The 21,411-nt window shown below is 46.6% G+C and overlaps 1 protein-coding gene across 2 annotated transcripts in view; it reads right to left on the minus strand.

Annotated features, from left to right (window-relative positions):
• The window catches only part of LOC133442030 (uncharacterized), a 38,320-nt gene extending 20,144 nt beyond the window's left edge, over window positions 1–18,176 (minus strand). The window contains exon 1 of one of the 2 annotated variants that reach the window (XM_061719911.1): window positions 17,969–18,176. The gene's annotated coding sequence lies outside the window, so the exon portion shown is untranslated. The remainder of the gene's footprint in view (window positions 1–17,968) is intronic. The other variant, XM_061719909.1, reaches the window with a different exon arrangement.
• Between the last annotated feature and the right edge of the window lie 3,235 nt (window positions 18,177–21,411).

Here is a 21,411-nt window from a genome sequence, read left to right on the forward strand (position 1 = left end):
TTTAGATTAGGATGTGTTTACATGATTCTGAAAACTGTAATTTTATTGTGGAACATGATTCATTCACTTAAGCTGTGAAACATTTTATCATTCCTGGTAATGCACTGAAATGACTGAGTGACACTCATTTTAGACAGGCAGTCGTTTGGGCAGCTAAATTGGCACATGTGGGTGGCACAGGGGTCCTAATTCTCAGAATGAGACCAGAGTTTAAACAGAGTGCATCTGATGTCTAAATGAGCCTGTGTTCGTGTTTTCAGGTGAGCAATGAAGAGATAAGGTGTAGAAATGTTATGTAGAAGATGTTAAATGAAGGTATAAACTGTGCAGAGTAACTGTGCCGCGAATGTGTGTGTGGAATGCATGTTTGTGGACACAGTAATTCTAACCTGTTGATATACTTACTGCAATGTCTAGTGGAAGTATTAAACCTCATCTGCAGCCAGGGATGAATGCAGGGTGAATGCTATGTGTGTGAAACGGTTTGATTATAGTTATATTTAAACAGAGTAATGTAATGCAGACTGATACATTTCGTTTTTGTGGTTAAAAAGTATTGTTTTTGGTAACTTTTGAAAAGCATGGTGAAGATTATTTTATTTTGTTTACAATGTGAAAATGTTTTATGGTTACAGTAATGTGACATCTGATTTGGTGGAAATGAGGGATAATTTGATAACTGGTGAGATATTTGACAAAAGAGAGTTGTGATGATATAGTGTTTAAAAGTGAGAATATTGATTGACTGTTGCTATTTTGAAATATGAATCTGATGCACCTTTATTGTTTGTGATGATTGATAATTTTGATAACTGATAATTCTGATATGTTATTGATAAATTGTGATTTTGGTTATTGATTATTGCTAATTCTCAGAATGAGACCAGAGTTTAAACAGAGTGCATCTGATGTCTAAATGAGCCTGTGTTCGTGTTTTCAGATTAAACCACCTTAAAAATCCCTACGCCTTGGAAAATTATTCCTTTTATTCCAAGTGTGTAACAAATTTGGCGAGCCAGCCCCGGAGTGGAGTAGTGCCTTAATGTGGATGAGACTGCTGGATGCTGGAGTGAAAATGGCACTGGAAGAATTGCAAGACCAGTTGGGTGAGAAGTTACTGGACCTGACTGTGGAGCAGCTGAAGAGAGTGTGCATAGAAGTAAAGGTGTCAGCAGAAAAAGAAACAAAGAGGAACGTACTGCTCCGTCTTATAAACAAATCTATTGATAGTGTAATTGAGGAAGAAGAGTCAGAGGTAGCGGAAGAGTATCTAAAGAGGCTGTTAAAATTAACAGAAGAGGAGAAAGGACATGAACCAGAAAGTGAAACGGACAGAGAAGCTGCAGAACTGGCCAGTCTACAAAAAAAATATGCAAGCCTTCAGTTGAGTTTTCAGTCATCTACACAACAACTCAGTGAAGAAATAAAACGTCTGAGTGCAAAAGTAGAGAAAAAGAAAACAAGTCAGCCTGAAACTCAGCAACATGTGGTGCAGCAGCCACCTTTAAACAGACTGCCTGAAGTGACAATAAGGAGAGAATTCAGGATCCATGGACAGATTGGGGAGAGGGGGCAAAAAGAAAAGCTCTCATTCACAAACCTGATGCACCAAATTGATATGGGCCTGAGCAAGGGACACTGTGAAGCTGAAATTACTGAAGCTGTAGTAAAAGCCATCAGCCCAGGCCTCAGCATTAGGGACATGTTGGAAATTAAAAGTGACCTCACTCTCCCCCAGCTAAAAACTATCCTCAAAGGTCATTTCAAGGAAGAGAGTTCCACTGACCTGTACCACCGGCTGGTGAGTATCACGCAGGACAGCCGTGAGTCCCCACAAAACTTTCTCTTTAGAGCAATGGAGTTAAAGGAGAGATTACTGCTTGCTGCTAAGGAACCAGGGACGGATGAACGATACAGCCCAGATCTCATACACCGCAGATTCCTGAGGTCGGTCAGCACAGGGCTCATCAGTGACAATATCAAATTTCAACTAAAGACTTTTCTTGATGATATGACAGTCACAGATGAAATCCTTGTTGAAAAGATGAATGAAGCAGCCAGTGCTGATTTAGAACGACAGAACAAGATGAAGAAGAATACAAGCAGTAAAGTAACAAAAGTACACGAGATGCAAACTGAAGTGGGAATTCATCAGCAGAGTCATGATGACGAAGACGCTCGTCCAGAGGTCAAAGGTCACTCCACTGCCGCACAACACACCAAAGGGCGTAAAGCAGCAGCGGTAACGACAAGTCAGAAGGACGCTGAACTGTATGAAGTAGTAAAACAGCTGAAACAAGAAGTGGAAGAAATGAGGAAAAGCATGCAGCGGTCACAAGCAGCTCCCACTCCCCGTACACCCAGATGGAAGAGAGGATGTAAAGTCTGTCAAGACAATGGGGTGGGTGATCGCTGTGAACACTGTTTCAAGTGTGGCCAATCCGGTCATGTCTCGAGGGGCTGCAGAGGACCATGGAAGCCAGCAGGAAACCCTGAAGAAGCAGCCATCTCAGGCCACACTGTCACGCCACAAAATGCACCCTCCCTAAGTCAAGGTGAACGGAGTGAAGATGTGCATAAGCTGCTGTGTGAACGGATCAGACAGCTAGAGGAGATGGAGTCATCTGAGCCAGAGCCATGGGGGTCAGTAGAAGAGGAAGGCGCCGCCTACGTGAGTCACATTTCCACGCAGCGCCATTCAAAGTTGCTGAGTCTCATTGGGAAGAAATGTTTAGTTGACTGCTCCTTTAATGGAGTGAAAACACAAGCTATTTGGGACACCGGGTCGCAGGTGAGCATGATGAGTGAAAAATGGAGAAGAAATCACCTGCCACACTCAACCGTGCGCAGCATCGAAGAACTCCTAGGCTCAGGCACAGTGCTGGGAAAGGCAGTGAACCAGACAGCCATACCCTTCGCAGGCTGGGTGGAAGTGAAGTTCCAGCTTAAATCAGGTGACACCTTGAACCCAGAACTCCATGTACCTGTGCTCATTGCCCGTGACCCAAAAGTTCCAGCAGAGCCAATAATTGGCTACAATGTGATTGAAGAGCTAGTAAAGTGTGGAATGGAGAAACAGCCTGACGTCACCACCAAAGCGTTATGTGAAGCTTTCTCTATTGACTGTAGCAGAATAGAAGTGCTGACCCAGCTACTCAAAACCAGTGACATGGACACCAAAGAAGGAGTGGTCAGACTTGGACGACGTCATGCAGTGATACCAGCAGGCCGGACAAAGGAGGTCAAGTGCTGTGTACGAACAGGCCACCTGTCCACCAAACAGGAAGTAGTGTTCGAGCCTGATGAGAATCCAAACTGGCCGGATGGTCTGAATATCAGCGAATCCATTATTAGCCTGCAGAGAGGAACATGGTCTAAAGTCCCCATTCCGGTGACAAACGACACCTGTCATGACATCACGCTCAACCCACGCACAGTATTGGGCCAGGTACAGAGGATCAAAGCCATCTATCCTGCAGAAGCGAGACCAGTCGATGTGAAACAAAATACAGGGGAAGTGATGATGGAAAAGACTATGCTGACACAGATGGACGAGAAGAGAGGTGAAATGGCTGTGGTGCAAAAGGATGGATGCGGCTGGGACCCCCCAGTGCCCGTGGACCACTTATCATCAGAGAAGCAACAGATGGTGAAACAACTGCTGAGGGAGGAGTGCCGTGCGTTTGCTCAAAATGATGATGATGTGGGGAGCATCCCCTCCCTCCAGCTTAAGATCCGGCTAAACGACACCACCCCGGTCAAGCGCACATACACCTCAGTGCCCAAGCCATTACACAAAGAAGTCAAGGAGTATCTGGAAGATTTATTGAACAAAGGATGGATAAAGAAATCCAGGTCGCCATACTCCTCGCCCATAGTCTGTGTACGTAAGAAGGATGGCAGCCTCCGTCTATGCTGTGATTATCGGGAGCTAAACCGGAAGTCTATCCCTGACCGACACCCCATCCCCCGTGTTCAAGACATGCTGAACAGCCTAACAGGAAGTGCATGGTTCTCTGTACTCGATCAGGGGAAGGCATACCACCAGGGCTACCTAGAAGAGAGCAGTCAGCCACTCACTGCTTTTATTACACCCTGGGGCCTATATGAATGGGTGCGGATCCCCTTTGGACTGTCCTCAGCCCCAGCAGAATTTCAACGCAGCATGGAAGAATGCCTAGTGGGACTCAGGGACGAGTCATGCCAACCCTATTTGGACGACAATCTGGTGCACAGCCACACATTCCAGGGCCACCTGCAAGATCTGCGAGCAGTCCTACAGCGCTACCAACAACATGGGGTCAAGCTGACACCGCGGAAGTGCGACGTGTTCAAAGATCGTGTGAAGTTTCTGGGCAAGATTGTATCAAAAGAAGGCTACACGATGGACCCGACTGAGTTGGCACCAGTGCAAGCCCTGAAGGACAGGACACCGGCAACAGTGGGAGACCTAAGAAAGCTAATGGGATTTTTATCCTACTACAGACAGTACATTCCCAACTTCTCCCGCATTGCCAAGCCACTGTATAGCCTGCTAGCGGTGGAGAGGACATCAGAAGGGAAGCCGAAGGGAAAAGGAAAGAACAAGACAGGAGGACGGAAGAAATCAGATCAGGCACCATCCAGTAAGTCCATCACATGGACGGCAGAGCATCAAGAGGTACTGTGTAAACTGATTGACTTCCTCTTACATCCACCCATCCTGGGCTACCCACAGTTTGAAAAACCATTCATAATGCACTGTGATGCCTCACAAGAAGGATTGGGTGCCGTACTGTACCAGAGACAGCAAGACAAGCTTGTTGTCATAGCATATGGTTCAAGAACCCTGACAGAGCCTGAGAGAAATTACCATCTCCATTCAGGAAAGCTTGAATTCTTAGCCATGAAATGGGCGATATGTGAACGTTTTAGAGAATATCTCTATTATGCACCATCTTTTGTCGTCTACACAGATAACAACCCGTTGACGTATGTCCTAACAACAGCCAAGCTGAATGCAACGACACATCGCTGGGTGGCAGAGCTGGCGGACTTCAATTTCTGCATTCGCTATCGTCCAGGAAAGCTCAACGGAGATGCAGACGGCCTGTCACGAATGCCACTAGACATGGATAAGTACATGCAAGAATGCTCACAGGAAATGCAGCCAGAAGTAATAACCAGTGTCACGCATGCAGTATCCATCCAGGTGCAAGAGCAACAACCATGGCTGTGCCCACTGACTATCGCCACAGCATGTGCAGAGGAAGAGGATCGAGTGTCATCTGCAGTCACAGAGATCTCCCCCAGAGAGATGAAACAGGCACAAGAGGAAGACCCAGTCATTAAAAGAGTAAGAGAATGTGTCATGACTAAACAGTGGCCCACTGTAAAGCGTCAAGAACACCAAGATGATGTGGCAGCACTACTGAGGGAGAAGAGCAGACTGTTCTTGGATGAAGACGGCGTCCTGTTCAGAAAGACAGCCACCCGATCTCAGCTAGTGCTTCCCAGTAAGTTCTACCCACTTATATACAGAGAGCTGCATGAAGAAATGGGGCACCTCGGTGTGGAACGGACCATGCACCTGGCCCGCAACCGCTTCTACTGGCCACACATGCAACGCGACATCGAACATTACATCACCAAGGTCTGCAGCTGCATCAAGAGTAAGCGACCCAATCGGCCAACCAGAGCACCAATGAAGAGTATAGTCACTACGTATCCTTTTGAACTGGTGTCAATCGACTATCTCCACCTGGAGACATCTAAGGGAGGATACGAGTACATTTTAGTGGTCATGGACAACTATACTCGCTTTGCTCAGGCATATGCATGTAAGAACAAATCAGCGAAGACTGCTGCTGAGAAGATCTTCGGTGACTTCGTGCTCAAGTTTGGATTTTTTCATAAATTACACCATGATCAGGGCCGTGAGTTCCAAAACAAGCTGTTTGCCGACATGGAGGCATACTGTGATATCAAGGGCTCGAGGACCACCCCATACCACCCGCAGGGGAATGGCCAGACGGAGAGATTTAATAAAACGTTGCTCTCCATGCTGCGAAACCTGACAGAAGAAAGAAAAGCTGACTGGAAGAGCTCACTGGCGAAGGTCGTTCATGCCTATAACTGTACGCGCAGTGAAGCTACTGGTTATGCGCCATATTATCTTCTGTTCGGCCGAAACCCCAGGCTCCCTGTGGACATTATGTTTGGTCTCAAGCCAAGTGACCAGAGCGCATCACACAGCGAATATGCTGCCAAGTGGAGAAAACGCATGGAAGAAGCATACCGCTTGGCCTCAGAGACAGCACGAGGAGAGAGAGACCGAGCAAAAGAGCGTTATGACCAGAAGAGCTTTGGAGCAGAGTTATATCCAGGATGCAGAGTCCTCGTACGCAACATGTCTGAGAGAGGGGGTCCCGGGAAGCTGAGATCCTTCTGGGAGGACCAGGTCCATGTCGTGACTGAGAGAAAACACGAAGACAGTCCGGTCTATGAGGTGAAACCAGAGAGAGGCTCAGGCCGCACAAGAGTCCTCCACAGAAACATGCTCCTGCCTTGTGACTTTCTCCCAGTCGAACAGAGCCAACCGGAGAAACCTAAAACAACAAAGAGCAAGTCCAGAACCAAGAACAGAGACGAACATCAAGTCAAAGCCCAGCTACAAGATCAGCAAAACAGCTCTGAGGATGAAGAGGATAACTGGAGAGTCATCAGCGCTCCATCAGCAAGGAGATATGGCCAGGTCAGCAGGGACTTGAGAGCTGAAGCAGAGGAATTCGTGCCACAGCCGGTGACAGCAGATCCAGAGCTGACAGCTGATCCAGAGCCTGATCTGGAAGAGGAAGAACAGCGCCAGGGCGCAGAGGAGGATGACGGGTTGGAGCCAGAGGCCGACCGTGATGAACCTGAGGGAGTGGAGCCGGATGGGGAGAATGCAGAAGCAGCAGATCCAGAGGCTGGAGAGTCGGGTGAAGCAGATGACAGCGATCCAGAGCCATCGAGTGCTGAAACCAGAAAGTATCCTTCCAGACACAGACACCCCACTAAGACACTCACCTATGACTCACTGGGACAGCCCAGCATCACTCCTAGACATAAGTAAAGTTGAGATTACACTCCAGTTTAATAATTAGTTTGCATATTTTTCTTGAATTTAAGTAAGAGCACAAGTGAAATGAATAGTTAGTATGTGAATTTGTTTTGTTTTGAATGCCAGACACTTACATTCAGTGACATTTTGATATATGTGTTGAGCATATGATAATACAACATAAAGTGTTGGTCACTACTGAGTTTTTAGTACAGGAAAAAGGTCATAACCTTTCAGTCTGGGTTACACATTTCCCGCTTCTGAGCGGAGAACAAAAGCAGATATACATAGTGCACGATGGTATCAGCTTGAACACAGCCTACATGGAACTGGGAGATACATGTGATGTGAACTACTGACTTTGAGCAGGACCGTATCCCTGATGACTGACTCCTGAGATCTGCAACTATTACTCATCTGTTGGAGACACAAGTGTTCTGGAACATTCGAAATGTCAAGATGACATTTGTTTTGTAGGGGAGAGTGTGAGATACATGATTATATTGAGCATTGAGATACATGATTATTTTGGTTGAAACTGGTTTACCCCCATATTATTTAATTTGAGACATTTGAGACATTATTGTATTTTATTTTATTTAGATTAGGATGTGTTTACATGATTCTGAAAACTGTAATTTTATTGTGGAACATGATTCATTCACTTAAGCTGTGAAACATTTTATCATTCCTGGTAATGCACTGAAATGACTGAGTGACACTCATTTTAGACAGGCAGTCGTTTGGGCAGCTAAATTGGCACATGTGGGTGGCACAGGGGTCCTAATTCTCAGAATGAGACCAGAGTTTAAACAGAGTGCATCTGATGTCTAAATGAGCCTGTGTTCGTGTTTTCAGGTGAGCAATGAAGAGATAAGGTGTAGAAATGTTATGTAGAAGATGTTAAATGAAGGTATAAACTGTGCAGAGTAACTGTGCCGCGAATGTGTGTGTGGAATGCATGTTTGTGGACACAGTAATTCTAACCTGTTGATATACTTACTGCAATGTCTAGTGGAAGTATTAAACCTCATCTGCAGCCAGGGATGAATGCAGGGTGAATGCTATGTGTGTGAAACGGTTTGATTATAGTTATATTTAAACAGAGTAATGTAATGCAGACTGATACATTTCGTTTTTGTGGTTAAAAAGTATTGTTTTTGGTAACTTTTGAAAAGCATGGTGAAGATTATTTTATTTTGTTTACAATGTGAAAATGTTTTATGGTTACAGTAATGTGACATCTGATTTGGTGGAAATGAGGGATAATTTGATAACTGGTGAGATATTTGACAAAAGAGAGTTGTGATGATATAGTGTTTAAAAGTGAGAATATTGATTGACTGTTGCTATTTTGAAATATGAATCTGATGCACCTTTATTGTTTGTGATGATTGATAATTTTGATAACTGATAATTCTGATATGTTATTGATAAATTGTGATTTTGGTTATTGATTATTGCTAATTCTCAGAATGAGACCAGAGTTTAAACAGAGTGCATCTGATGTCTAAATGAGCCTGTGTTCGTGTTTTCAGATTAAACCACCTTAAAAATCCCTACGCCTTGGAAAATTATTCCTTTTATTCCAAGTGTGTAACATTGAGGTGAAGAGTAGAGTGTCTTATATTAATTGTTAAACTTTAAACTTTATTTATTTATATAGCACCAACTCATGCAGTGTAAGTGCAACTCATGGTGCTTTACATACAGAGATAAAATAACAATCAAAAGTACAATTTAAAACATCCCATACGACCCCACCCCCACGCATACACACACCCTCACTCACACTCATACACATGTGCATACACTCACACGCCCACACACACACACACACACACAATAAGTGGACTGGTGACATGGCTTAGCACTAACGATCCAGGTGAGGAAAACACTACCTATGGGTGGCCGTCCACACCGAGAGGCTCCACCGGCCACGACCACAAGGAGCATCGCCACAGAGACCCCCCCAACCCGGACAGACCAGGACAGACCCCACACAGAAGGTGGAGTCCCTCCCCCAGCTACCCAGGCCTGAGGTACCCCCATGACGACACCCCCATGGGCGGAGCAGGCACACCTCCCAGTGTGGACAACCCCCCTGAGGAAACACTGGAGCTAAAAACTAAAAGATTAAAAGAAAGTAAAAAATGACTAAAAAGTGTAAAATTTTAGAAAAATCTATACAAAACTTAAGATGAATAATAAATAACATAAAATACAAAGTCACTGAAATGGATTAAAGGTTTATAAAAAAAAAAAGAAAAAAAAAAAAAGAGAGATCAGATAAAAGCCAAGCTAAAAAGGTGTGTCTTGAGCCTCCTTTTAAAAGTATCAACGTTCTCTGCGGTCCTGAGGTTCTCTGGCAGGCTGTTCCATAAATAAGGGCCATAATGGCTGAATGCAGCCTCACCGTGGGTTTTGGTCGCGGTTCGGGGAATGGTTAAAAGGCCGGTGCCAGAGGACCTCAGGGTCCGTGAGGGTTGATACGGTAAAAGCAGATCAGATAAATAAGATGGCCCAAGACCGTTAAGACATTTAAAAACCAGTAAAAGAACCTTAAAATCAATCCTGAAGCGGACGGGGAGCCAATGCAGCGATTTTAAAACAGGTGTAATGTGCTCCCGCCCTCTGGTCCTCGTCAGCACGCGAGCGGCTGAATTCTGTAATAGTTGTAGGTTCTTAATACTCTTTTTAGGAAGACCAGAGAGCAGGGCATTACAATAATCTAAACGACATGAGATAAAAGCATGCATCAGCACCTCCGTGCTGGCCTGAGAGAGAAACGGGCGGACTCTGGCCATATTCTTAAGATGGTAAAAACCTATCTTCGTAATATTCTTTATGTGTGGAATAAAAGTGAGCTCAGAGTCAAAAATAACACCCAGGTTCTTTACACATTTCGAAGGTTTAAAATCTTGTAGTTTTGGTAAAAGTTTCTCTCTCTGGCCTTCAGGACCAATAACTAAAACTTCTGTTTTGTCCTGGTTGAGCTGTAGGAAATTATCTGCCATCCATGACTTAATATCTAAAATACAGTTAAAAAGGGCATCAAGTGGCCCTGTGTCATCAGGAGACACAGCGATGTACAGCTGTGTGTCGTCAGCGTAGCTGTGGAAGCTGATGCCGTGTCTCCTGATGACGTCCCCCAAGGGAAGCATGTAAAGGTTAAAAAGAAGCGGACCTAAAATTGACCCTTGGGGGACCCCACACTTAATTTCATGCATTCTGGAGGAACATGTATCCAAACTTACAAAGAAAGATCGATCTGTGAGATAGGAGCGGAACCAGTTAAAAACAGTACCAGAGAGGCCCACCAGGTGCTTCAGTCTGTTTAATAAAATGTGATGGTCTACTGTATCGAAGGCGGCACTAAGATCCAGTAGAACCAAGACTGTCAGTTTGCGGTTATCTAAATTGCACCTGATGTCATTTAAAATCTTTAAAAGGGCTGTCTCGGTGCTGTGGTTCATCCTAAAGCCAGACTGAAATTTCTCTGAAATATTGTTTCTTATTAAAAAATAATTTACTTGGTTAAAAACCAGCTTTTCTAAAATCTTACTTAAAAAGGGTAAGTTGGATACAGGTCTGTAGTTATTAAAAATGCTGTGATCTAAATTGCTCTTCTTCAGAAGGGGCTTCACCACCGCCATTTTAAAGGCGGCAGGGAAGACACCCGTCTGAAGAGAGTAATTTACTATATTTAAAATATGTTCCTCAAAGAATTCATAAAATGTCTTTAAAAGTGATGTGGGAATAGGATCTAAAAGGCAGGTTGTTGGGTTTACCTGGGAGAAAACTCGACCAAGGGTCCTCGCATCAACCAGGGCAAAACTCTCCAGTGTTTCCTCGGATAAAAGCAACTGTCCAGATGTGTTAAAAATGACATTTTGATGTGGTAAAAGACTGGACCTAATGTTGTCAATTTTACTTCTGAAGTGGTCTGCAAAATCCTCACAAAGATTGTCTGTTGGTGGTTGTGAGGAATTCTTAAAATGTACATTTGTTAAAAGATCGAAGGTGGAGAAAAGAAATCGAGGATTGTTTTTATTGTCTGTAATGAGTTTTGAGAAATGAGCTATCCTTGCCTGTTTGACGGTTTTATTGTAGGATTTGAGTTGTTCACGAAATATTTGATAATGTATTGTAAGTTTACTTTTTCTCCACCTTCTCTCAGCACTCCTGCATTTTCTTTTTGATTTTTTGACTTCCTCAGTTCTCCATGGGGGTGTAGGCTTAGTTTTTATGGTTTTTGTTAAAAGTGGAGCAACTGAGTTCAGCGTAGATTCCAGTTTCCTGTTAAAATTATCAACAATAAAATCACATGATGCAGGTAAAACATCAGCAGGAGTGCTCTCTAAAATCTCAATAAAATTTGCAGCCACTTCAGAAGTTAGGTAGCGTTTCCTCACCGTTCTCATCGAGGCTTCCTGATGATTAAGACTGGTGATGTTAAAAAACACGCAGTAATGGTCAGACACAGCCAGGTCGACAACAGAGGACACACCGGTGGACAGGCCATAGGTTATGACCAGGTCCAGGGTGTGTCCTCTGTTGTGAGTCGGCTGTGTGACATGTTGGGTAAAATCCATGCAGTTTAAAAGGTTTAAAAATTCTCTCGACAGTGGGTCGGAGGTATTGTCAATGTGTAGATTAAAATCACCAGTTATTAAAATTCTGTTGTAAGTGGTATGTATGACTGATAAAAGCTCTGAAAATTCACTGATAAAAACAGTGGAGTGATGGGGTGGTCTATAAACAGTTAAACAAAGAATAGGAGGACTGCTAAAAACAAAGGCAAGGTGTTCAAATGAGGAGTGGTTGTTAAAAGAGACCTCCTTTGTAGCTAATATGTTTTTAAAAATTGAAGCTGTGCCGCCTCCCTTTCTAACACCCCGTGTAGTAAATAAAAAATTAAAATTTGGTGGAGAAGCCTGGATGAGGGAAAATGCAGCGTCCGTGCCAAGCCATGTCTCTGTTAAAAGAATACCATCAAGTTTATGATGTACAATAAGATCATTTAAAATAAAGGTTTTGTTTAAAAGAGAGCGCACGTTCAACACAGCCAAGTTAATGTCTGTGTTGAACGTGCGCTCACGACCACAACGTACCGGGTTGATAAAAACAAGATTGTCTCTGTTAAAACCAGTGGGTCTGTGGATCTGACGGGGAAAACGGGTGGTGACCAGGGGATGAATTGGTTGAGGATCGGGTGTGTTGGTGGCGCCAGATGTAGCTGGTTTTATGGAGGAATTATCTGGTGGGGGTGGCAGTGGTGACTGTGACCTGTGGGGGAAGCTGGAGAGGGGGGCAGTGCTGTGAGCGGCTGGCTCCACAGGTGGAGAAGAAGACTCCGGGCCCGAGCTGGGAGTGTGGGTGTGGCCAGAAAATAGTCACTCCCGTGGAGCCGACAGAACCGCGTGCTGAATGTTTGCAGCCAACACGCGGCCCCCCAGCCTGTTTGGGTGAAGTCCGTCGGGCCTATAAAACGAGGGACGATTCCAGAAAAGATTAAAATTGTCGATAAAACCAATGTTAAGGGCTCTGCAGGTGTTCTGTAGCCAAGAGCTCAGATAGAGCAGCCTGCTGAAGCGCATTGCTCCCCGAGACAGCGTTGGAAGGGGGCCGCTGATAAAAATGGACTTCCCACAGTTTTTAAGGAAGGTGAACAGCTCATTAAAATCCTTTTTTAAAAGCTCAGAGCGCGGTTTGGAGCAATCATTGGATCCCACGTGGACAATGACGCGAGCAATGGTGGATGGAGCAGACTGTAGTAGAGCGGGGAGTTTCTCCAGAATCACCGGGACTGTGGCTCCAGGGAAGCAATGCGTGGCTGCGTTGAAGAACCTAATGTTCCGGGATATTGAGTCTCCCACGACCAGTGTGGTTGGGGAGAAGAGGGGGCGAGGAGAAGAAGGTTGTGGGGACTCACGGTTGGGGGATGCAAGGTCCCCGCTGGGTGCCCGGGTAGACGGGTGAGGTGGTGAGGCTGTGGCCGCGGCATCAGACGAGGAACGGGGATTTCCTGCCGGCTCCGGACGAGGACGAGGAGGGCCCCCGGAGCGCCGGAGCACCGCCTCCCTAAGGATTTCCCGCCGGGCAGAGGAGGTCGTCGGCCGGGATGAGGTTGAGCGTCGCTGGGGCTCCTGGGTGTCGCCAGCTGACGGTGGAGGGGCTGTGGTGTCGGCCGGCGCTGTTGTCGGGTGCAGAGCTGGAACCGCAGGTGACGGGACATCAGCCGGATGGACCGGATTTTCATCCGGTGACAAAGCCGTGTAGCGGTTGGAGAGGCTCAGCGGCGGAGGAGGAGAGGCGGCCCCGCCTGAGTGCTTCTTGCGGCCGCGAATCACCACTTCAGACCAGGGTGGTTCGCGGTTCGGTGTGGAGCAGGAGGAGGGCCGTGGACAGGTGGAAGGATCCCACACGGCTGTATCCAGGAGAGCCGCGCTCAGTTCTGAGATCTTCCTGGACTGCCCGGCCGCCACCTCCATGACGCTGGAGAGCAGGGAGTCCTTCTTCTTCAGATCCTCGTGGAGTCGTCTGACATCATCCTCCAGGTCGGTGATTCTTTTGTTTGCTCGTGTGAGGAGTTTGTTTTCCTCACACGGCAGGGCTGGCATTGTGTAGCTGGGGAGAACAGAAAAAGAGCTCCGGCAGCAAGGTGTGTGGTCCACAGCGGTTGAGATTCAGGAGAGGTAGATTGTATCCTTTAAGGATAGCCTGAGGTACAGGCACTTACCGGCGCGGGCCCAGTAAAGGGCCCGGTGAGATGAGAAGGTATCCGGTAAGCAATCCGGTAAGCTCGGCGGTAGAGGTGAGAATTTCTCAGCGTTTTCCCACGCTGTCAAACGCTGCTGTCAAACGCTGCTGCTTCCGCGTTCTGCTGCTTCCGTTCGCCTCTCTCCTTCCGTTCGTTATTTTATTGTTTTTAGTTTTTGTTTTTAAAGTTTACTCTCATGTTTGTACTCTAGTGTCCTATGCACAATAATTCCCATGTACTTTAACAAATGTACATATGGCAAATAAACTTTTGTCTTATCTCTTATCCTAGAATAATTCTAACAGATAATGAGGGGTTGGAAGACTTGGAAATCAGTCTCGGGAGACAATACCTTTCTTTTATATTTTCTAAAGGGACTACTGTGTTACTCAGAGACGACTACACACAGCAACACTAGGGCCATGGGGGAGATAAACAAACCCCAAAGCTGTATATTCTTCATTAACAAGGCGATTACGTGAGTGGCACTGTACTGATGAAAAACAGCATGAGGTCTGGATGACCTCATGATGCTTTGAAACACACACACACACACGCACACACATACACGCACACACGCACACACGCACACACACACACACACAGTAATCTCATAATAATTTTGTATAGATTACACGTTCATAAGTAAGGCATAATGATTAGGAAGTGTTAAAGCACAGCAACATTGTAATAATGAGGCCAAAAACAGGACCTCAGACTGACAGACTATGTCACATCAGGTGCTACAAATGCGAAAAGAGTTTTTCCATAACCCTTTTGCCATAAACTGGATTTCAGTCAGTCCATTTATCCATCCATCCATCCATTTTCCACCGCTTATCCAGAACTGGGTCGCGGGGGAAGCAGCCCCAACAGAGATGCCCAGACTTCCCTCGCCTTAGACACTTCCTCCAGGTCTTCCGAGGGGAGTCCGAGACGTTTCCAGGACAGCTGAGAGACATAGTCTCTCCAGCGTGTCCTGGGTCTTCCTGGGTCTCCTCCCGGAGTGACATGCCCTGAACACCTCCCTAGGGAGGCGTCCAGGAGGCAAGCCACCTCAGCTGACTCCTCTCAATGTGAAGGAGCAGCGGCTCGACTCCGAGCTCCTCCCGAGTGACCGAACTCCTTACCTTATCTATAAGGGAGCGTCCAGCCACCCTGCGGAGGAAACTCATCTCGGCTGCTAGTATCCACGATCTTATCCTTTCGGTCATTACACAAAGTTTATGACTATAGTTGAGGGTAGGCACATAGATTGACCGGTAAATCGAGAGCTTCGCCATTCAACTCAGCTCTTTCTTCACCACGACTGTCCGGTACACCAACGACACTGCACCGATCCATCTGTCAATCTCACACTCCATCTTTCCCTCTATCGTGAACGAGACCCCGAGATACTTGAACTCCTCCACCTGAGGCAGGACTTCTCCACCCACCCTTTCCCGGTGGAGAATAATGGCCTCGGTTTTGGAGGTACTGATTCTCATCCCTTCCGCGTTGCACTCGGCCTCAAACTGCCCCAGCACATGCTAAAGGTCCCAGTCCAATAAAGCCAACAGGACAACGTCATCCGCAAACAGCAGAGACGACATCCCGTGGTTCCCAAATCGGATCCCTTCCGGCCCCTAGAAATCCTGTCCATAAAAATTATGAACAGAACCAGTGACAAAGGGCAGCCCTGCCGGAGTCCAACATGCACCAGGAACAAATCTGACTTATTGCTGGCGATGCGAACCAAACTCCTTCATATAGAGCCCTTAACATAGGGCCCCGGACCCCCCACTCACTGAACATAAGACACATAATGACACGAGGGACACGGTCAAATGCCTTCTCCAGATCCACAAAACATATGTGGACTGATTGGGCAAATTCCCACGAACCCTCAAGCACCCTGCGGAGGGTACAGAGCTGGTCCAGTGTTCAACGGCCGCATTGTTCCTCCTGAATCCGAAGTTCGACTATATTCGGCCATATTCTCCTCTCCAGTACCCTGGCGTAGACTGAGAAGTGTGATCCCCCTATAGTTGGAGCACACTCTCCGGTCCCCCTTTTTAAAAAGAGGAACCACCACCCCGGTTTGCCACTCCAGCGGTACTGTCCCCTTCCTCCATGCAATGTCGCAGAGGCGTGTCAACCAAGACAGCCCTACGACATCCAGAGACTTGAGGTACTCGGAGCGAATCTCATCCACCCCTGGTGCCCTGCCACTGAGGAGCTTACGAACCACCTCAGTGACCTCGGCTTGGGTGATGGATGAGCACATCCCCAAGTCCACACCCTCTGCTTCCTCAATGGAATGCATTTCAGTCGGATTGAGGAGATCCTCAAAGTATTCCTTCCACTGTCCAACGATGTCCCCAGTCAAGGTCCACAGCTCCCCACATGCACCGTAAACTGTGTTGGCAGAGTACTGCTTCTCCTTTCTGAGGCGCCGAACGGTTCGCTAGAATTTCCTTGAGGCCGACCGAAAGTCTTTCTCCATGGCCTCACCAAACTCCTCCCAGACCCGAGTTTTTGCCTCCAGGACCACCCGAGCTGCGGCTTGCTTGGCCTGCCGGTACCTATCTACTGCGTCAGGAGTCCCACAGGCTAACATAGCCCGGTAGGACTCCTTCTTCAGTCTGACGGCATCCATTACTTCCCTTACTTCAGTCAGTCAAACAGTTTAATTATAACACATATTGCTTACACATCAATACAGGGGTGTATGACCCCCCCCCTTGAATCGGAGCTCACAGGTGGAAGCCGGTGTGGAGGTGAGATTGACAGTGAGCTTGGTAGGTGAGATATATCCGAAGGCATCAGGAATACAAACTGCTCCTTAAATTATGGCATTTAATGTATATTTTAAACAGGCCTTGAATGCCTTAAAAACAATCAAAAGCTTGTTTTTTCTACATAAATGAGAAATTCAGCCTCTGGGTCATGTCTTTGTTTTTACCGCTTTTACCGAAGGAATGGCATAAATTGCTCCAAAATTACGCAATTAATTCAGAATGTTCAAAATGGCCGATTTCCTGTTCGGTTTCGGCCATGGCGCCAGGAGACTTTTCTTTAAGTTGCGACATGATACAGGTGTGTAGCGATTTTCGAGCATGTACGTCAAACCGTATTGTGGGGCTTGAGGCAAAACATTTTTCTGTCTGGACCAATCAGATGAAGGGTGGGCGCGCTTTTTGGCGTCTAGCGTCGCCACAGTAATGCTTTTGAAAGAGAAAAGTAATGCACCTTGTCGCAGCATGGAGACCCACATTTTGATGTATAACACACCTGGGTGCACGTTACGGTTTGGGCTCTGAAGCGGCTTAAGAAATGCCATAAATTTCGCCAAAATGACACGATTAATTCAAAATAGCCGACTTCCTGTTCGTTTGGGCCATGGCGCCAAGGAACTTTTTTAACAATTCTAGTACTTTAATCAGTTATATCATATGATGTGAAATACTTCAATAACTTGGAGAATTTTCTGAGACGTAGGCACCACTCCCATAATCCAACCAAGAAAAAAAAGGGAAAGAAAAGACAAATGAATAAGAAAACAAATGAAAGTAGCCAATGTATGTATATTAGAAAGTTGTTATAGACTAAATTGTGGGTGTTTTTAATTTCAATCAATCAATCAATCAATCAATTTCAACAGTTTTTTGAAAATATGACTTTGCTATCATCTACTAAAACATGGCAAATAGTTGGTCAAGGCTTTCTTCTGTATTGTGTTAATGCAACTCAGGGATTTAAGGCGATTCAGCTACCTTTTGAGCAGAGAAGGCACAGCTAAAATTTGAGTTGCTGCAACAAGAATGTGGAGATTAAACTTAACTGTGATACACAGAATCGCAAAGAGCAGCCTTTGTGTGAAGACAAATACACAAGATTGTCACTCAGTTTATATAAAGGTGATCCAAAATCGGTAAAAGCTTTTACTTTTATTTTAAGTTGCTTTAAATATCACATATTTGACTTAATAACCTAAATAATTATCTCACTTTTATGTTTCATGTCACGCCATCAATGTTTTCTTTCTCAGTGAGCACTATTTCTTGGACAATTCTAGCAGTAATTTTCATTATTTAAAATTCCTATTAATTATTAGATGTCATTTGATGAAAGATTAAACTTACCTTTCAGAATCAGAAAAGAGTGTAAATAGTAAATGTCCCAAAATGTCGTAGTTTTGGCTGAAAACAGACAAATTATTCCAAAAGCTGAAAATGCTGAAGAAAGAGCCTCCAAAGATCTTAGTTAAAGACAGTTAACCCTTAAAACAGTCACAAATTCACCTAGAACCGCCTCTAGTCTGAATGTGGCCGAATTTAGTAACTTCTTGACAGAAAAAAAAAAATAGTTACACCACGATCTAGGAAGGACTGAACCGCCCTTCCTAGCACAATCCTCCTCCTTAACCTCCTTAACACGATCACACACATAACACCACACACAACAGAGCAGGAAAAACTATCATTAGTCATTGATTAAACATTGCAGGAGGAACAAAAGTACAAAAGATCCATGAGTCAATTAATAACACATACAATGAGATTAGGATATAAATTATTAAATAGCTCAATTTACAATTAATGTACATGTAAAAATAAATGCATAGATATATTTTAAACAAATATATATTTAGGGCCCGAGCACCTTCAGTGCGAAGGCCCTATTGTATCTGTAGGAATTTTTCTTTCTTTCTTCTGACGAAAGGAGGGCCTTTTTGCCCCCCTAAACGTCCCCAAAAAGTCACCAAATTTTGCACGCAAGTCAGGCCTGGCGAAAAATTTGATATTTAATGGTTTGCATTAATGGCCGTGGCAAAATGGCTCAACAGCGCCCCCTTGAAAACTTTGTGCCTCAAGCCCCACAATACGGTTTGTCGTACATGCACGAAAATCGGTACACACCTGCATCATGGGGCAACTTAAAGAAAAGTCTCTTGGCGTCATGCCCGAAACCGAACCGGATGTCGGCCATTTTGAATTAATCGTGTCATTTTGGCGAAATTTATGCCATTCCTTCGAGAGTTAATTCAGCCCGAACCGTAACGTGCACCCAGGTGTGTTATACATCAAAATGTGCATCTCCATCCTGCGACTACACGCATTACTTTTCTCTTTCAAAAGTGTTACCGTGGCGACGCTAGACGCCAACAAGCGCGCCCACCCTTCATCTGATTGGTTCAGACCGAAAAAACTTTGCGCCTCAAGCCCCATAATACGCTTTGACGTACATGCACGAAAATCGGTACACACCTGTATCATGTCGCAACTAAAAGAAAAGACTCTTGGCGCCATGGCCAAAACCAAACAGGAAGTCGGCCATTTTGAACATTCTGAATTAATTGCGTAATTTTGGAGCAATATATGCCATTCCTTCGAGAATTAATTCAGCCCGAACCGTATCGTGAACCCAGATGTGTTATACATCAAAATGTGCGTCTCCACCACTTGGGGGGAAAGGACGTGGGCTAGGGAGTAAAACAGTAAAATTGTAGCTCTACAAAGGTAGAAAACCATTAGGTAGCATTTTTTGATAGGGTAGCAAAAATCGATAGACAGGCGCTTTCGGTTTATGCAGTGTTAGCATTTTTCGACGAAGCAGCAGAAATCGACAGAACATCGGCAGCCGCGTGATAGCTTTCTGCCAGTATATATCCATGTGCGAAAGCACTTTTGGGTTTGATAACGTGGTGTGTATCCTCTCAAAACTGTAGTTGTTGCCGTTGCTAACGGGATGCTCTGACGCAGCTGCCGGGGTGGGAACAGTGACGTGAGGCTCATCCAGCACACCTGCACCGATCTGCACTCGCAGTCACCGGGGGGGGGCTGTAGCCCCGCAGTTGGAACACCTGACAGGGTCCTTAGTCTCTGCTGAAGCTAATATATTATTGAGTAAAGTTGTTGCTTCAGTCAGTTGTTTTTGGCTGCTGCAGTTATTTTGATTGCTCTAACAAGCAATCAAAATAACTCCCGGGAAAAAAAAAAAAAAAAAAATCGCACTAACCAACCCACTTCCCTTTCTACTGAAATGACGTCCGTTTATACTGAAATGACTTCCGTTTCTACTGAAATGACTTCCGTGTCTACTGAAATTTTCACTAGTGAGTATAAGACGATTTCACTAGTTTGTATGAAAGGATTTCACTAGTGAGTATAAGAAGATTTCACTAGTTTGTATGAAAAGATTTCACTAGTGAGTATAAGAAGATTTCACTAGTTTGTATGAAAGGATTTCACTAGTGTGTCATGGTTAGGTTGTTTTAGGACCCAAGTGCAGGAGACAGAGGGAGGCTGGAGGCAGGAGTTCTCAAAACAAAAGGGTTTTAATCCAAAAAGGCAAAATAAGGCGCTGCAGAGCAGGATGAACAAAAAACCAGGATCATCAAAAAGGTACGAGGAGACATGGAGGAAGACACAGTACGGACCGACAGAGCACAAAGGAATGACAAGACAAGATATACTGAGGGGATAACGAGACACAGGTGCAGACACAATCAGGGCAGATGGGACACAGGCGGGGCAAGACAGAAACTGAAGGCAAACTGGAGGCTGGGGGAATGTCAACCTTGACAGAACCCCCCCCTCAAGGGACAGATCCCAGATGTCCCATTCGGCCTACCACCCAGGGCGGGCGGAGGGGGCCTGGAGGAGGGCCCAGGCCAACACACGGCCAACGTTCCGGGGGCCATCCTGGGGACTGTGCAGACCTGCGAGACAGCTCCGGGGGTCGCCCACGAAGCCGGGCAGACCGGCGAGAACGCTCGGGGGGACGTCCACGAGGCCGACCAGACCGGCGAGAACGCTCCGGGGGCCGCCCACGAGGCCTAGGCCTGGGTCTTGACGTGGGTCTCGGCGTGGGGCTTGGCGCGGGTCTCGGCGTGGGGCTTGGCGGTCTTGGCGTGGGGCTCAGCGTGGGGCTTGGCGGTCTTGGCGTAGGGCTCGGCGTGGGTCTTGGCGTGGGGCTTGGCGGTCTTGGCGTGGGGCTTGGCGGTCTTGGCGTGGGGCTTGGCGGTCTTGGCGTGGGGCTTGGCGGTCTCGGCGTGGGGCTTGGCGGTCTCGGCGGGGGGCGTGACAGGGATTCCTGGCGGGACTCGGGAACCTGACGGGACTCGGGAACCTGACGGGATTCGGGAACCTGACGGGGCTGCGGGACCGCCTCAGGAACAGAGGGCTGCGGGACCGTCTCAGGAACAGAGGGCTGCGGGACCGCCTCAGGAACAGAGGGCTGCGGGGCCGCCTCAGGAACAGAGGGCTGCGGGGCCGCCTCAGGAACAGAGGGCTGCGGGGCCGCCTCAGGAACAGAGGGCTGCGGGGCCGCCTCAGGAACAGAGGGCTGCGGGGCCGCCTCAGGAACAGGACACGGCTCAGGAACGGGACACGGCTCAGGAACGGGACATGGCTCAGGAACGGGACATGGCTCAGGAACGGGACATGGCTCAGGAACGTGACATGGCTGCGGGGGTGCCCGGGTCCAAGGCGCTGGCTGCGGGGCAGCCCGGGTCCGAGGCGCCGGCTGCGGGGGTACCCGGGTCCTGGGCGCCGGCTGCGGGGGTACCCGGGTCCTGGGCGCC

This window comes from Cololabis saira, chromosome 4, assembly GCF_033807715.1.
Source record: "Cololabis saira isolate AMF1-May2022 chromosome 4, fColSai1.1, whole genome shotgun sequence".
Taxonomy (NCBI): domain Eukaryota; kingdom Metazoa; phylum Chordata; class Actinopteri; order Beloniformes; family Belonidae; genus Cololabis; species Cololabis saira.